Source organism: Bufo gargarizans, chromosome 8 (genome assembly GCF_014858855.1).
Source record: "Bufo gargarizans isolate SCDJY-AF-19 chromosome 8, ASM1485885v1, whole genome shotgun sequence".
Classification (NCBI taxonomy): domain Eukaryota; kingdom Metazoa; phylum Chordata; class Amphibia; order Anura; family Bufonidae; genus Bufo; species Bufo gargarizans.
In genome coordinates, this window is record NC_058087.1 from 6,287,706 (window position 1) to 6,302,688 (window position 14,983).

The 14,983-nt window shown below is 45.5% G+C and overlaps 1 protein-coding gene across 6 annotated transcripts in view; it reads left to right on the forward strand.

Annotated features, from left to right (window-relative positions):
• Positions 1-14,983, forward strand: part of GTDC1 (glycosyltransferase like domain containing 1) — a 264,439-nt gene that overhangs the window by 53,887 nt on the left and 195,569 nt on the right. The window lies entirely within an intron of this gene.

Genomic DNA, 14,983 nt, shown 5'->3' on the forward strand with positions numbered 1-14,983 from the left:
GGTAGAGGGAAGTCCTGCATAGGTTTACACCTCCTAATACAGTACCTCAATTGAGGCAAGTCCTGCATAGGTTCACAACCCCTTATACAGTTCCTCGGTAGAGGGAAGTCCTGCATAGGTTTACACCACCTAATACAGTTCTATGATAGAGGGAAGTCCTGCATAGGTTTACACTCCCTAATACAGTTCCTCGGTAGAGGGAAGTCCTGCATAGGTTTACACCTCCTAATACAGTTCCTCGATAGAGGGAAGTCCTGCATAGATTCAAACCCCGTTATACAGTTCCTTGGTAGAGGGAAGTCCTGCATAGGTTTACACCCCCTAATACAGTTCCTCGGTAGAGGAAAGTCCTGCATAGATTCAAACCCCGTTATACAGTTCCTTGGTAGAGGGAAGTCCTGCATAGGTTTACACCACCTAATACAGTTCCTTGGTAGAGGGAAGTCCTGCATAGGTTTACACCACCTAATACAGTTCTATGATAGAGGGAAGTCCTGCATAGGTTTACACTCCCTAATACAGTTCCTCGATTGAGGCAAGTCCTGCTTAGGTTTACACCTCCTAATACAGTTCCTTGGTAGAGGAAAGTCCTGCATAGGTTTACACCCCCTAATACAGTACCTCAATAGAGGGAAGTCCTGCATAGGTTTACACCCCCTAATACAGTTCCTTGATAGAGGGAAGTCCTGCATAGGTTTACACCCCCTAATACAGTTCCTCGATAGAGGGAAGTCCTGCATAGGTTTACACTCCCTAATACAGTTCCTCGATTGAGGCAAGTCCTGCTTAGGTTTACACCTCCTAATACAGTTCCTTGGTAGAGGAAAGTCCTGCATAGATTTACACCCCCTAATACAGTACCTCAATAGAGGGAAGTCCTGCATAGGTTTACACCCCCTAATACAGTTCCTCGGTAGAGGGAAGTCCTGCATAGGTTTACACTCCCTAATACAGTTCCTCGGTAGAGGGAAGTCCTGCTTAGGTTTACACCCCCTAATACAGTTCCTTGATAGAGGGAAGTCCTGCATAGATTTACACCCCCTAATACAGTACCTCAATAGAGGGAAGTCCTGCTTAGGTTTACACCCCCTAATACAGTTCCTTGATAGAGGGAAGTCCTGCATAGGTTTACACCCCCTAATACAGTTCCTCGGTAGAGGGAAGTCCTGCATAGGTTTACACCTCCTAATACAGTTCCTCGGTAGAGGGAAGTCCTGCATAGGTTTACACCTCCTAATACAGTTCCTCGGTAGAGGGAAGTCCTGCATAGGTTTACACCTCCTAATACAGTACCTCAATTGAGGCAAGTCCTGCATAGGTTCACAACCCCTTATACAGTTCCTCGGTAGAGGGAAGTCCTGCATAGGTTTACACCACCTAATACAGTTCTATGATAGAGGGAAGTCCTGCATAGGTTTACACTCCCTAATACAGTTCCTCGGTAGAGGGAAGTCCTGCATAGGTTTACACCTCCTAATACAGTTCCTCGATAGAGGGAAGTCCTGCATAGATTCAAACCCCGTTATACAGTTCCTTGGTAGAGGGAAGTCCTGCATAGGTTTACACCCCCTAATACAGTTCCTCGGTAGAGGAAAGTCCTGCATAGATTCAAACCCCGTTATACAGTTCCTTGGTAGAGGGAAGTCCTGCATAGGTTTACACCACCTAATACAGTTCCTTGGTAGAGGGAAGTCCTGCATAGGTTTACACCACCTAATACAGTTCTATGATAGAGGGAAGTCCTGCATAGGTTTACACTCCCTAATACAGTTCCTCGATTGAGGCAAGTCCTGCTTAGGTTTACACCTCCTAATACAGTTCCTTGGTAGAGGAAAGTCCTGCATAGGTTTACACCCCCTAATACAGTACCTCAATAGAGGGAAGTCCTGCATAGGTTTACACCCCCTAATACAGTTCCTTGATAGAGGGAAGTCCTGCATAGGTTTACACCCCCTAATACAGTTCCTCGATAGAGGGAAGTCCTGCATAGGTTTACACTCCCTAATACAGTTCCTCGATTGAGGCAAGTCCTGCTTAGGTTTACACCTCCTAATACAGTTCCTTGGTAGAGGAAAGTCCTGCATAGATTTACACCCCCTAATACAGTACCTCAATAGAGGGAAGTCCTGCATAGGTTTACACCCCCTAATACAGTTCCTCGGTAGAGGGAAGTCCTGCATAGGTTTACACTCCCTAATACAGTTCCTCGGTAGAGGGAAGTCCTGCTTAGGTTTACACCCCCTAATACAGTTCCTTGATAGAGGGAAGTCCTGCATAGATTTACACCCCCTAATACAGTACCTCAATAGAGGGAAGTCCTGCTTAGGTTTACACCCCCTAATACAGTTCCTTGATAGAGGGAAGTCCTGCATAGGTTTACACCTCCTAAGGGATGGAACTATCAGTACAGGGTCCCCGTTTCTCCACGGACTCTGTAGCATCCTCATTGGCTGTTAGCTACACTTTTGCCCCTAGGGGGTAATCAGCTGGTTTTCAGCAATCTCCGTAGTTATGTAGTCATAAACCTCCCGCCCCTATAAGGGCGAGTCCAGACACAACCGGTAATTTTTGTGCAGATTTTGTCCTGAACCCGCTGCATATCTTATATGCATCTGCCGCACAATCCACGCTGCTACATATTGTGGACTGTCACATTGAAAAGCAGTGAAATTCATAGATGGAATCCACACCATTCATGCAGCCTGCTTGTCTTTCTGTAAACTGCTGCAGATTTTACCTATGCAAATCTACAGGTGAAATCTGCAGCAAATCCACCACATATGAATTTACGTAAGGCTGCGTCCACACTGGACGGGGCTGCTGGGCATTTTCTGCAGCGGAAGACGGACCGGAATTCTGCAGCAAGTCCGTACCAAATGGTGCAGATTTTGTTGCAGATTTTAAAGTGCAAAAGCCGCAGGTCGGCATTGCAACAGGTGAAGTCGATGGCGGAAATCTACAGCATAAATGGACATGTAGCAGCAAAGTGTAAAGCTACTGTAAATGCTGTAGATTTTCCACGTGCAGTTCCACTGTGACTCATCTGCTCTGCATGCGCTACGTTTGGTGGTACCTAGTCTTGCAAAAGTATGGAGCAAAATTGCTGGTGTGGCTCAAACTATTCTAGAAGGAGCCACCCTTGAGCACCACTTGTTGCAAATGGATGTTTTGCTCGATAGAAGACACCATTTCAGGTTTGGATCGAAATTACCGTTGATTATTATAACCCGCTGCTTTTGTATTTCATTGCATTCCCGCTATCCTTTCTCTTTAAAATACTCGTGTAGCCCGTGAGTTCATTTCATTTACGGATTGCACAGCTCCCCTGAAACTAGCTGAGAAGAAAAAGGTTAAGGATTGCTGTGGCCAAACTGAGATTTATAAAGCAAGCTCTTAGCCCAGAGTGTTTTTGAGTTATTTTCAAATGGTAATTTGCTTTATCCAAACCAAACGCACATAGTGTAAGTAAGTGATTATTTGCATGACTGACAATCATTCCCTGCCCGCAGTCTTTTTAAAAATGCATAATTTTGCAGAGATGCAAAATAAAATACAAAAAAAAACTCAAGGCTAAAGAACGTAGGTGATTTATTTTGTGCTGAGTCTGACCTCTATTTCTGCTGTATCCTTAACCCGTTGTTTTCTTAGTTCTGCACTTTCCCTCAAAAAAATAAAAATAAAAAAAATACTCGAGTTGTCCTTGTCTGCCAAACTGTTGAGCATTTTATTCTGGATTCTTTTTTTTGTAAAGATGGGTTACAACCAGTACGCCCATTATTGTTACTCAGCTTTGCCAGAAATTGAGAGGCGCAAAGGTTATTTCCGCCACAATCTGCGACTTTGCCCCGCTCATGCCAGGTCTAAAAAAAATGGGTTGTGGCGTGGGCGGAGAAGGGGAGGCCCGTCTCAGTCGTCATTTTCTACACCTGTTTTAAGCATATACACTCACCTAAAGAATTATTAGGAACACCTATACTAATACGGTGTTGGACCCCCTTTTGCCTTCAGAACTGCCTTAATTCTACGTGGCATTGATCCCACAAGGTGCTGATAGCATTCTTTAGAAATGTTGGCCCTTATTGATAGGATAGCATCTTGCAGTTGATGGAGATTTGAGGGATGCACATCCAGGGCACGAAGCTCCCGTTCCACCACATCCCAAAGATGCTCTATTGGGTTGAGATCTGGTGACTGTGGGGACATTTTAGTCCAGTGAACTCATTGTCATGTTCAAGAAACCAATTTGAAATGATTCGAGCTTTGTGACATGGTGCATTATCCTGCTGGAAGTAGCCATCAGAGGATGGGTACATGGTGGTCATGAAGGGATGGACATGGTCAGAAACAATGCTCAGGTAGCCCGTGGCATTTAAACGATGGCCATTTGGCACTAAGGGGCCTAAAGTGTGCCCAGAAAACATCCCCCACACCATTACACCACCACCACCACCACCAGCCTGCACAGTGGTAACAAGGCATGATGGATACATGTTCTTATTCTGTTTACGCCAAATTCGGACTCTACCATTTGAATGTCTCAACAGAAATCGAGACTCATCAGACCAGGCAACATTTTTCCAGTCTTCAACAGTCCAATTTTGGTGAGCTCGTGCAAATTGTAGCCTCTTTTTCCTATTTGTAGTGGAGATGAGTGGTACCCGGTGGGGTCTTCTGCTGTTGTAGCCCATCCGCCTCAAGGCTGTGCGTGTTGTGGCTTCACAAATGCTTTGCTGCAGACCTCAGTTGTAACGAGTGGTTATTTCAGTCAACGTTGCTCTTCAATCTCCATGGTAACAGACAGCAAACAGATTCTGGGTAGTCTAATCCTGCCGTGGCAAAAGTTTTGAGACTGCCACAGTTTTCTGGCCATGGACCCAAAATTTCTGTGTTTTGTTTACGGAGTTATTTAGTTATCACTTTTGCCTTGTGACATGGTGTCCATCATGCTGGAAAAAGCATTGTTCATCACCAGATTGCTGCTGGATTGTTGGGAGAAGTTGCTCTCGGAGGATGTTTTGATCCCATTCTTTATACGTGGCAGTGTTCTTAGGTAAAATTGTGAGTGAGCCCGCTGCCTTAGATGAGAGGCAGCCCCACACATGAATGGTCTCAGGACACTTTATTGTTGGCATCACACAGGACTCCTGGTGGTGCTCACCTTTTCTTCTCCAGACAATCATTTTTGAAAATGTCCCAAAAAGTCTGAAGATGCTTCACCAGAGAAAATAACTTTACCCCTGTCCTCTTAAGTCCAATCCTTATACTTGATGTTGAACCTCTTTCCTTGAAGTTCTTGATCCAATAAATGGCTGATTTAGGTGCAGTCTTACAAGCAGCAATGTTGTTGCCTGTGAAGCCCTTTCGATGCAATACAATAATGACTGCACTTGTTTTCTTGGCGGTAACCATGGTTAACAGAGGAAGACAATGATTTAAAGCATCCCGCCCTTTTAAAGCAACCAGCCTCCTCTTCTAATTCAGTCTGTGCAAGATTGGTAAGGCGAAATATCCAGCCTTATCAATCAAGAGTCAAGAGTAACGTCTTCACCAGCCAGGGACTACCCCTTACAGGTGAACTGAAGGGGGTTGTCCTATGAAAAATATTCTACAGATTTCAAACCAGCACCTGGATCTGAATACTTTTGTAATTGCATGTCATTAAAAATTTAGTATGGCCACTGAGCTATTCAATGAAATCTAGCTGTATAGCGCCACCTGCTGTTTGCGCTTTTTCTAATTTCTCTGTCCTGCTCACTGAAACAGAAGCACATGCTCAGTTCCATCCTTCAACTGTCACCTGCTGCAGCAGAAAGGGACACGCCTATGTGTGAGGACACGCCCCTTTAGCTGACAGTTTGAACTAAATCTTGCAGAACAACTGGAGCAATGAATGGGGAGATCTCTGGATCTACGTGAAGTACGGGGCTGGTTCTAGCTTAGTTAGAAAGAGTTTGACGTGTACTCGATTATGTATGATTTTCCTGGGATAACCCCTTTAAGAATGATTCTTGAGCAGGGAATGAACCTTGGAGCATCAAGACTCATGTCGAGGAAAAATAAATCCGACACGGAGAATGCCTTTGTCAATATGGCAACAAAACGTTTCGGATGTTTGTTGCTCCACCCGGCGCGCTGCTCGGTAGAAGTGTCTGAAAATTGCTCAGCATCAATCCCCTCATCCGAATTTGCTCTAGAATATGATGACGATGCAGACGGCCGGCAGCGAGGCGCAGAATAACTGTGAATATTTGATGGTGCAGAAAAGTGTTCTTGTTACCGATCTGTTATTTTACATTACACCTTTTGCATTTTTTAGAAGTCTGAGAACAATACAACCACAATACAGCACTCGTCTTGGTTAAATCCAGCCCTGGGTAATGGAAAACCCATGTTCAAATAAAAAGCAGCGGATTGGGGTTTCCATGCTTTATATTCCAACGAATACTATCATGACGATAACATAATGGCAGTCTTATCTCAGATTCCCAACAAAATCCTGCTGCACGATAAAGAGCTAGGTCGTGTCACCTAGAGGACTGGTAAAGCTAGGTGACAACGTCTGCTGAAAGACGTTTCAGCCCATGATCTAACATGGAGTTGCACTTAACTTTTAGTTCAGGGCATCTAGGACACCTGGGCTCTCAAAAGATGTAGTTTAAGTGAACCCATCATGTTGCTATCTGAGAGCAGCTTAGAATAATGGAGGAGATGCTGAGCTCGGGGAGATATCGTTTTCTATTATTTGATTTAGTATTTTCATGTAAAACTTGTATAAAAGTTACTTGTATAGGAAGTCCCAAACTCAGCATCTCCTACTCTGTTATATGCTGCGCACATATATGACTAGAGATGGGCAAAGTTTAGAAAAATTTGATTCAGCAACTTCCCCGAAGATAGCTAAGAATTTAGATTTGTTTAAAATTAATTTGTCACGAATCTCTATAAATCAGGTATGCCCAGGCCACTTTGCCTTAGCGTACAGCTAAGCGGCCATGCTGTGGTGAAGAAGCACGCAGCCAGTTAGCCCCCAGCTGCCTTTTATTTAATAATGAAGATCGCACTGTATAGTCCTTCTTCATTGTTAATGGCCGTGCGGTCCCTTTAAACAGGGGCTGTTGCTGTTACGGAGTTTGGCTAGTTATGTGGGGGCACAATATGCACATTATTGCTGTTCTTGCCTGCAATCTCCTGCAGATTATTTGACAGTAAACACAGAATAGTAATCAGCTCTGGCATACCCACTTCTCCAACCCCAGCGCTCCCCTGCCCTACAGGTGGGAGCCCTTCTTCTGCCATCTGCTTTTTTCCTCCTTTTCCACATCATCTAATGTCGATGAGAATATGTCATCAGAAACATCCAGCAACTCCTCTCTCTGCATCTTGCTGACTTTTCTAGGACATGAAGGATCATTTGGAAGAAGTAAAGCCAGCAAAAGATGGTCATCATTAAGACCTGGCCCCCCTAAGGGGTGCAGACTGGATAGTATAGGTTGGCACACTGGCACCGAAATAATAAAGGCTTTCATCTTATTGGTATTGATATACATTTACGGTTGATGTAGGAATAAATAAATAAAACTGACACAGAATAAGCCTCCCTGCACTCTCCCGGCAGTCTCCCTGCACTCTCCCGGCAGTCTCCCTGCACTCTCCCGGCAGTCTCCCTGCACTCTCCCGGCAGTCTCCCTGCACTCTCCCGGCAGTCTCCCTGCACTCTCCCGGCAGTCTCCCTGCACTCTCCCGGCACTCTCCCGGCACTCTCCCGGCACTCTCCCGGCACTCTCCCGGCACTCTCCCGGCACTCTCCCGGCACTCTCCCGGCACTCTCCCGGCGGTCTCCATGCACTCTCCCGGCACTCTCCCGGCACTCTCCCGGCACTCTCCCGGCACTCTCCCTGCACTCTCCCGGCACTCTCCCGGCACTCTCCCGGCACTCTCCCGGCACTCTCCCGGCACTCTCCCGGCACTCTCCCGGCACTCTCCCTGCAGTCTACCTGCACTCTCCCTGCAGTCTCCCTGCACTCTCCCTGCAGTCTCTCTCTCCAATGTTCTTGCATTAATCATTTTCAGCAACACTGTCCCTAACACATGAGCGCTTGCCATGTCTCTCCCTGTGCTCAGCTCACAGGACAATAGTCCAAGAACATATTTCTATTTCTACTCTGAATCAATAATCGGTAAAGCTTGAATTTATCTTCACGATAACACAGCCATCTAGACGCTTGTTCTATATTGTCCTGCATAGGGAGCACCAAGAACAGAAGGCTGGAAGGATGTGATGGGTTCTGGGATCACCGAGGATGTGTTGAACACATGAGACACGTATTATGTGATTGATCTACACATGCCCTGCCCCTATATCCTGTCCCAAAACCCACAGCGCTCCCCTGCTTCAGCTTGTCTTGCACATGCTTAAGTCACTTGAGGACGTACATGAAAAAAAATAAAAAATGTGCGAGCCAGGTGATAAAGCAGCGCAAGGATTTTTATTTTTTTCTTATGCTGAGGTCTTGCTATTATGACTGCTGACAAGTTACAAGCACATACTATAAATCTCCAGCCCAATAGAAAATCAATGGCGAGCGTTCTGTCACCGTAGATCTGCAGTTCAAGGCTAGTTGCACACAGACGTATATATAATCTGTACTGCGCCGCTATTTATATAGTCTGTATTGTGTTAATCTATGGGGCTTCTCCCATGGGTGAATAAAACACATGAAATATATGTTTGAAAAGTGCTACTTTTATCTGTTTCACAGGTGCAGCGCAACCATGGAAGTCTATGGAGACTGATAAAAATGCTGATGCATCACAGGACACTGTGTTATGTGTCCATTAGCATAATGGAGCTGTAATGTGGGCGATATACATTCTGCATGTGTCCTGCATTCTCCCCGTGCATTTTTGTGAGTGCTTATTTTTAGTCAATTCTTCAGGTCCTTACTAAAGGGGTTGCCCAGGATTTAAAAAAAAATGTCTTCCATCCAAAAAACAGCACCGCCTTCATCCACAGGTTTGGTGCACTATTGCATCTCCGCCCTATTGAGCCCCAAAGGAACTACAATACCAGGCACAACCCATGGACTGGGGAGGTGCTGTTTTTGGAAGAAAGCAACCATGATTTTCTAATCTTGGACAACCCCTTTAAGGCCTCTTTAAGGATACATCCACACTGGAATGGCTGCTAGAGATTTATCGCCGATTTGATTCATATTTTACCCCAAGTGGAATGCGGCAGTGGAGATCATAGACGGCAAATATTGACATTCATTGGGGTCTGTCATCCATCTGAAACACCACTGCAAACGAGGCTGGAAGCAGTAGCGGATTAACGTACATGGCGTACGCTGTCACCAGCAACAACCTGCAAAAAATAAATACAAAATTTTTGTTTTTCAGGGGTTTCCTGAGATATTTTAACTGACCTCCGTCCTTAGTCTGACACCCAAGACCCCCACTGATCAGCTGTTTGAGAAGACATTAGCGCCCGCGGCCTTCTCTCTGCTCACCAAGCACAGCGCCATACATTGTATAGTGGTCATACTCGGTGTTGCAGCTCAGCCCCATTCACTTCAATGGAGCTGAGCTTCGCCTACGCCATGTGACTGATAAATGTGATGTTACATGGCCTAGGCAAAGCTGCGAGCTGCCAATACCTTCTCAAACAGCTGATCATGGGCATCCTGGGTGTTGGTCCCCCACCGATCAGATACTGGTGATCTTTCCAGAGGATAAGTCAACAGTTAAAATATCTCAGAAGGCTTCTTTAAGGAACAGGGAGCCAACAAATCTAGTAGGTCTCCCTACTTGAGACCTCCAAAAGTTGGAGAATACCACCAAGTGTCATTTGACTACTCTGGTGGCTCAGAAGCTACCCCGACAACAAACTAAGGGCTCATGCACATGGCCGTTGCTCGGCCATTCTTTACATTGCGGACCGCAATTCATGGTCCCCAATGCACGGGCAACATCCGTGCGGATTCCGCAGACGGATCCAGACTCACTCAACTTGAATGGGTCCATGAACATGTTCTATTTTTTTGCAGTGCGAACGCACAGAGAGAAACCGCTCCATGCCCCCGTTCCACACTGGACCTTCTGAATTGCGGACCCATCAAGTAAATGGATCCGCATCCGTGATGCGGTGAGCACACGGCCGGTGACTGCATATTGCTAACCCGCTGTTTGCGGCCCGCAATACGGGCGAGGCCGGGCAACGACCATGTGCATGAGCCCTAATAGGTAGGACTGCAGGATGAAACTACACGGAGTTTGCTGTGTGTAACCGTGGTAACACATTGTTCTACAGAGGGCTAGACTGTGTCACCCATGCATCATGTCACTGGGTCACGTAACTCATGACTGTAGCTATCGACTATTTTTGTAATCGAGTATTCTATCGAGTAATCCAATGATTAATCAAGCATTCTAATAAAAAACTAATTAAAAGAAAATTTTTCTTTATAAAAACTCATCAGCCCCTCCGTGCCATCAGCTGTCCCCCCAGTGCCACTAGCTGCCCCCTCAATGCCACCAGATTCCCCTCCAGTGCCATCAGCTGCTCCCCCCGTAGTGCCTTCAGCTTCCTCCTCAGTGCCACCAGCTTCCCCCTAGTGCCACCAGATTCCCCCCAGTGCCACCAGCAGCCCTCTCAGTGCCACCAGCTGCCCTCTCAGTGCCACCAGCTGCCCTCTCAGTGCCACCAGCTGCCCTCTCAGTGCCACCAGCTGCCCTCTCAGTGCCACCAGCTGCCCTCTCAGTGCCACCAGCTTCCCCCCAGTGCCACCAGCTGCCCCTCAGTGCCACCAGCTGCCTCCTCAGTGCCTTCAGCCCCCCCCCCCCACTGCCACCATCTCCCCCTCCTAGCCATGTCCCCAGTGCCAGAGAAATAAAAAAATACTTACCTCTCCTGGAAGGGCGCCGCTCCACAGCTTGTCCATCTTCTTCTCTGCCGCTGCACTCTCATGTCATCACACAGCGTCAGGTCATAGTGCACGCTTGCGTGCTCTATGTCCTGACGATGTGTCAGGAGGAAAGTGCAGCGCGGTGCGGGCCGGCGGGTGACCATGGAGCAGTGAGTAATAGCAAGCGCTTCACTCGCGCTCCGTGGTCACATTGACGCAAACGAATCCGCAATGCAAAATTTTTTGTGTCAAATTACTCGATTCAATCGAGTAATCGTTTCAGCCCTACATGAGTGGCATGTCACCACCGTGGCCAGTCTTTGGCTGCAGCGGCCACATTACCCATATCAAATCGGATATTTACTCGGGGAGAGCCAAGACCTGTGTGGCCCAGTTAGGAGAGATGGAGCTGGAACCCAGTGGCGGGAATCGGATAAGTATGATTCCCACCATAGGTCCTGCCACACAAGGGGAACTGCAGAAAAGGTCCCCAAGGGTGAAAAACCTCTTTTTTCTGTTTGCATATCATTAATGGAGTGTGAGAACCTTGTCTTCTAGTTACAGGTCAGGAAAAATATTCCTAGAAGTTAGGAAATCCACTTTTTTCCCTAAAATTCTCACAAATGGGGATGAAACGAGCACTTCCTTGGGAACATTCCACCGTCCTACTTCTCATAGATCATGAGACTTTTTTTTTTCTTCTGGTCTCTGTAGCATAATAATGCTATAGAAGCGTAAGGATCCCACCGTAACTGCTGAACTTTTACTGCAAGGTCCACATGGCGAGGAGTTAAGCCTGGGCTCCTCGCCCAAGTGAATGTGGAAGAACTGGGAAGTACGTATAAACAGAAACGTTATATACCTTGGAAACAACTCTTTGCTGCTCTGTATACGCCACAGCGCGCTTCATAAAAATATATTATACGTTTCTGGCCGTTGCCATTTGCTCCTAAAATAAACACAAGTTGCGTGCAGTCGTTTTAACTCCGATTCTGCGCTAATTCATCGAAATACTTCTATTTAATGACCCAACGGTAGGTCGCTTCACCCCTTACCATTAATTAAATTGACCGTGAACGATGGCGGTTTATTAAAAAAAAACAAAAAAACTTTATTGAAAACTTTTCCTTTAGGCTTTAATTGTTTTGACGTCAGCCCGGCAGTTGATGAATATTTTGAGCGCTGCTCGCGTTGCGCACAATACATTCCCACACAGCTTGTATTTTGTGTTTGTGTTGAAATTTCTCTGGAGGATAAATGTCTTGTAAAACATTCTTGCTCTGCAGCATGAACGAATTATTAAACTCCAGAGCATTAAGAGAGAAGTGTACTGAAGAAAAGAATTTTTTCATTAAAATGCAGTTTGTATTGATAAAACAGATTACCAGCATTTGATGAAATGTGAAACTTGGACCCATCCGTATCGCTAAACCACCGTAAGGTTTACTTTGGCACAAACGGGGAGTTCTGAAATAAACCTCAGGGCCAATTAGTCTACCTGCTAGTGCTGTAATTGACTTGCCTGTTTTGTTTTGTTTTTAACTTTTTTTTTTTTTTTTAAATGTTATGACTTGATTTGTTATCTCATTTTATTTTACGGGCAGCATGGTGGCCTAGTGGTTAGGTAGGTTTGAAACCAACCAAGGACATCTGCATGGAGTTTGTATGTTGTCCCCGTGTCTGCGCGGGTTTCCTCCGGGTTCTCCGGTTTCTTCCCGCGCTCTAAAGACAGGGAGCTACATTGGAGACACGGGCGAGATTTCCTCGCGGGTGCAATGCTTGAGATGAACGCACTGAATCCGGACCCATTCATTTCTATGGGGCTGTGCACGTGAGCGTTGGTTTTCACGCATCACTTGTGCATTGCGTGAAATTCACAGCATGCTCCTCTTTGTGCGTTTTTCACGTAACGCAGGCCCCATAGAAATGAATGGGGTTGGGTGAAAATCGCAAGCAAGTGCAGATGCGGTGCGATTTTCACGCACGGTTGCTAGGAGACTATCGGGATGGGGACCCGATCATTATTATTTTCCCTTATAATATGGTTATAAGGTAAAATAATAGCATTCTGAATACAGAATGCATAGTACAATAGAGCTGGAGGGGTTAAAAAAATAATATATATATTTTTTAACTCGCCTTAATCCACTTGTTCGCGCAGCCGGCATCTCTTCTGTCTTCTTTTGTGAGGAATAGGACCTTTGATGACGTCTCTACGTTCATCACATGGTCCGTCTGGTTCATCACAAGGCTTGAGAAAGACCACACAGGTCGAAACGTCGCGTTGCTTGGGTGAATAAACCTTTGGATACTGAAGACAAGAGAGTGCTGCGGTTTCTTTACCAGTTTCTTCATGTTTGGGGGAGTACAGGACTGACTCCAAACACGGCTGGCACCACCACATTTAGGAACGGTAATTTATTACTATTTTTTCCGTTGTGCTGCTACACTTCGTTTTTTTTCTATGCTCGCGAGAAGGCCGCGGCTCTGACAGCGGAATGAAATTGTTAGATGTCTCAATTGAAGGGCACACAACCATGTCCGTATTGTGGTCTGCAAACCAGATGCCTTTACGCGTGCGCTCCGCATTCTTCTCGCTCCCATCACTAGAAATGACTAAGTCTTCTCCTCAATACGGACAAAAACAGGACGAGTTCTGTCATTTGTGGAACGGATGCCTGGATGCCAACAGCGCATGGATAGAAATGAACGGGACCCTGTGCAATCCTCAAAAAATGTGGATCGGACACAAAATACAATCATGTGCATGAGCCCTACATGGAATATTTTTGTGTGGAATTGTTCTTTCAAGACGCTATCACATTCTGTCTTAAAGTATATTCTGTATCTCAGCATAGAATGGCAAAGTTTTTTTTTTATTCTTACATTAAAAAAAACTTTATAGAATTTTTTTTGAAAAACAAACTTGTCAATTATCAGTTTGTATTACAATATTTATAATGTAGTATATTTTGAATATACAAATATTTAAAAACAATTTTTTGTTTACCATTTGAAATAACGAGTTGTTTGCAACATTTAGCAATGAGTAAAGAATAAGCACATAATGTATTTTTTTTAATTTTTATTGATTCAGGTATGTATTTTATAATTTAGTTTTTTTCTTCTATAATCCTTATCCTCGCTGTCGGTGCCATTTATCAGTTGGCGGGCTGGACATTGATGCATTGAAATGTAATAGTAATAGAGCTGGCTGAGAGGAAGTCCTGGTGACATGCGATGCAAACTCATTTGTCACCGAGGGGCTCTACTGGGCTTCTTACCTTTCCCAATATCTGAGCTCATATTTTCTTAGCGTGTGATGTGAGAAGTCACAATGGGCAAACCTTTGTGGCTGTGATCCCAGAGACACTCCCCGGATAAGAATTTAACCGTTTCACGCACGTCTTGAGATTTCTTATGGGCTTAATTCTGCTCCATGAAGGATTCGGTACAGAACAATCCAAGCGGATTGCCCCCCCCCCCCCCCCCGGTGCCTCCTTCTTCACCGTATTAAAATGAGACCCGATTCCCCTGTAATTTTGGGCAGCCTTGGATGGTGTATTTCGGCCGACGCTTTGTGCCATGTATTTTTGCAGTAAATCAGGATCTGTAGCAGCTATATGAGAAGGTGCTAATCTAGGAATGCCACAGTTTTGTGCAGGAGGTCCTCTTCCGAAGCCAAAGGTGCCCAGTTCACGCTTTTCAACACTTTGTAAATTGCAGGAATGTTTTGAAAGAAATTTTGACAGTCATTTCTGGGGTTTTAGAAGTGCCTGTTCTGGGGCATGTAGCAGGAAACGCGCAGTAAAACACAGATATCAATCATATGGAATTGCTTAGGTGACTCAAACTTGGGTATATATGTATGGCTGGGGTCAGGCCAGAATGAAGCGGAGGAGGGGGGGGGGAGCCGGGGCCTGTGTTTTATGGGGTACTATGATGCAAAGTGTTTCATGTACCTTAGTAAAAGTAACCATTTGCATATCTATAAATCAGGCTGATACAGGTCGTCATGAGAAATCCACTGCGGAGTCTACAATTAGTCGGCTTGTAGGTTGTGATGCTAGTTACCGGCC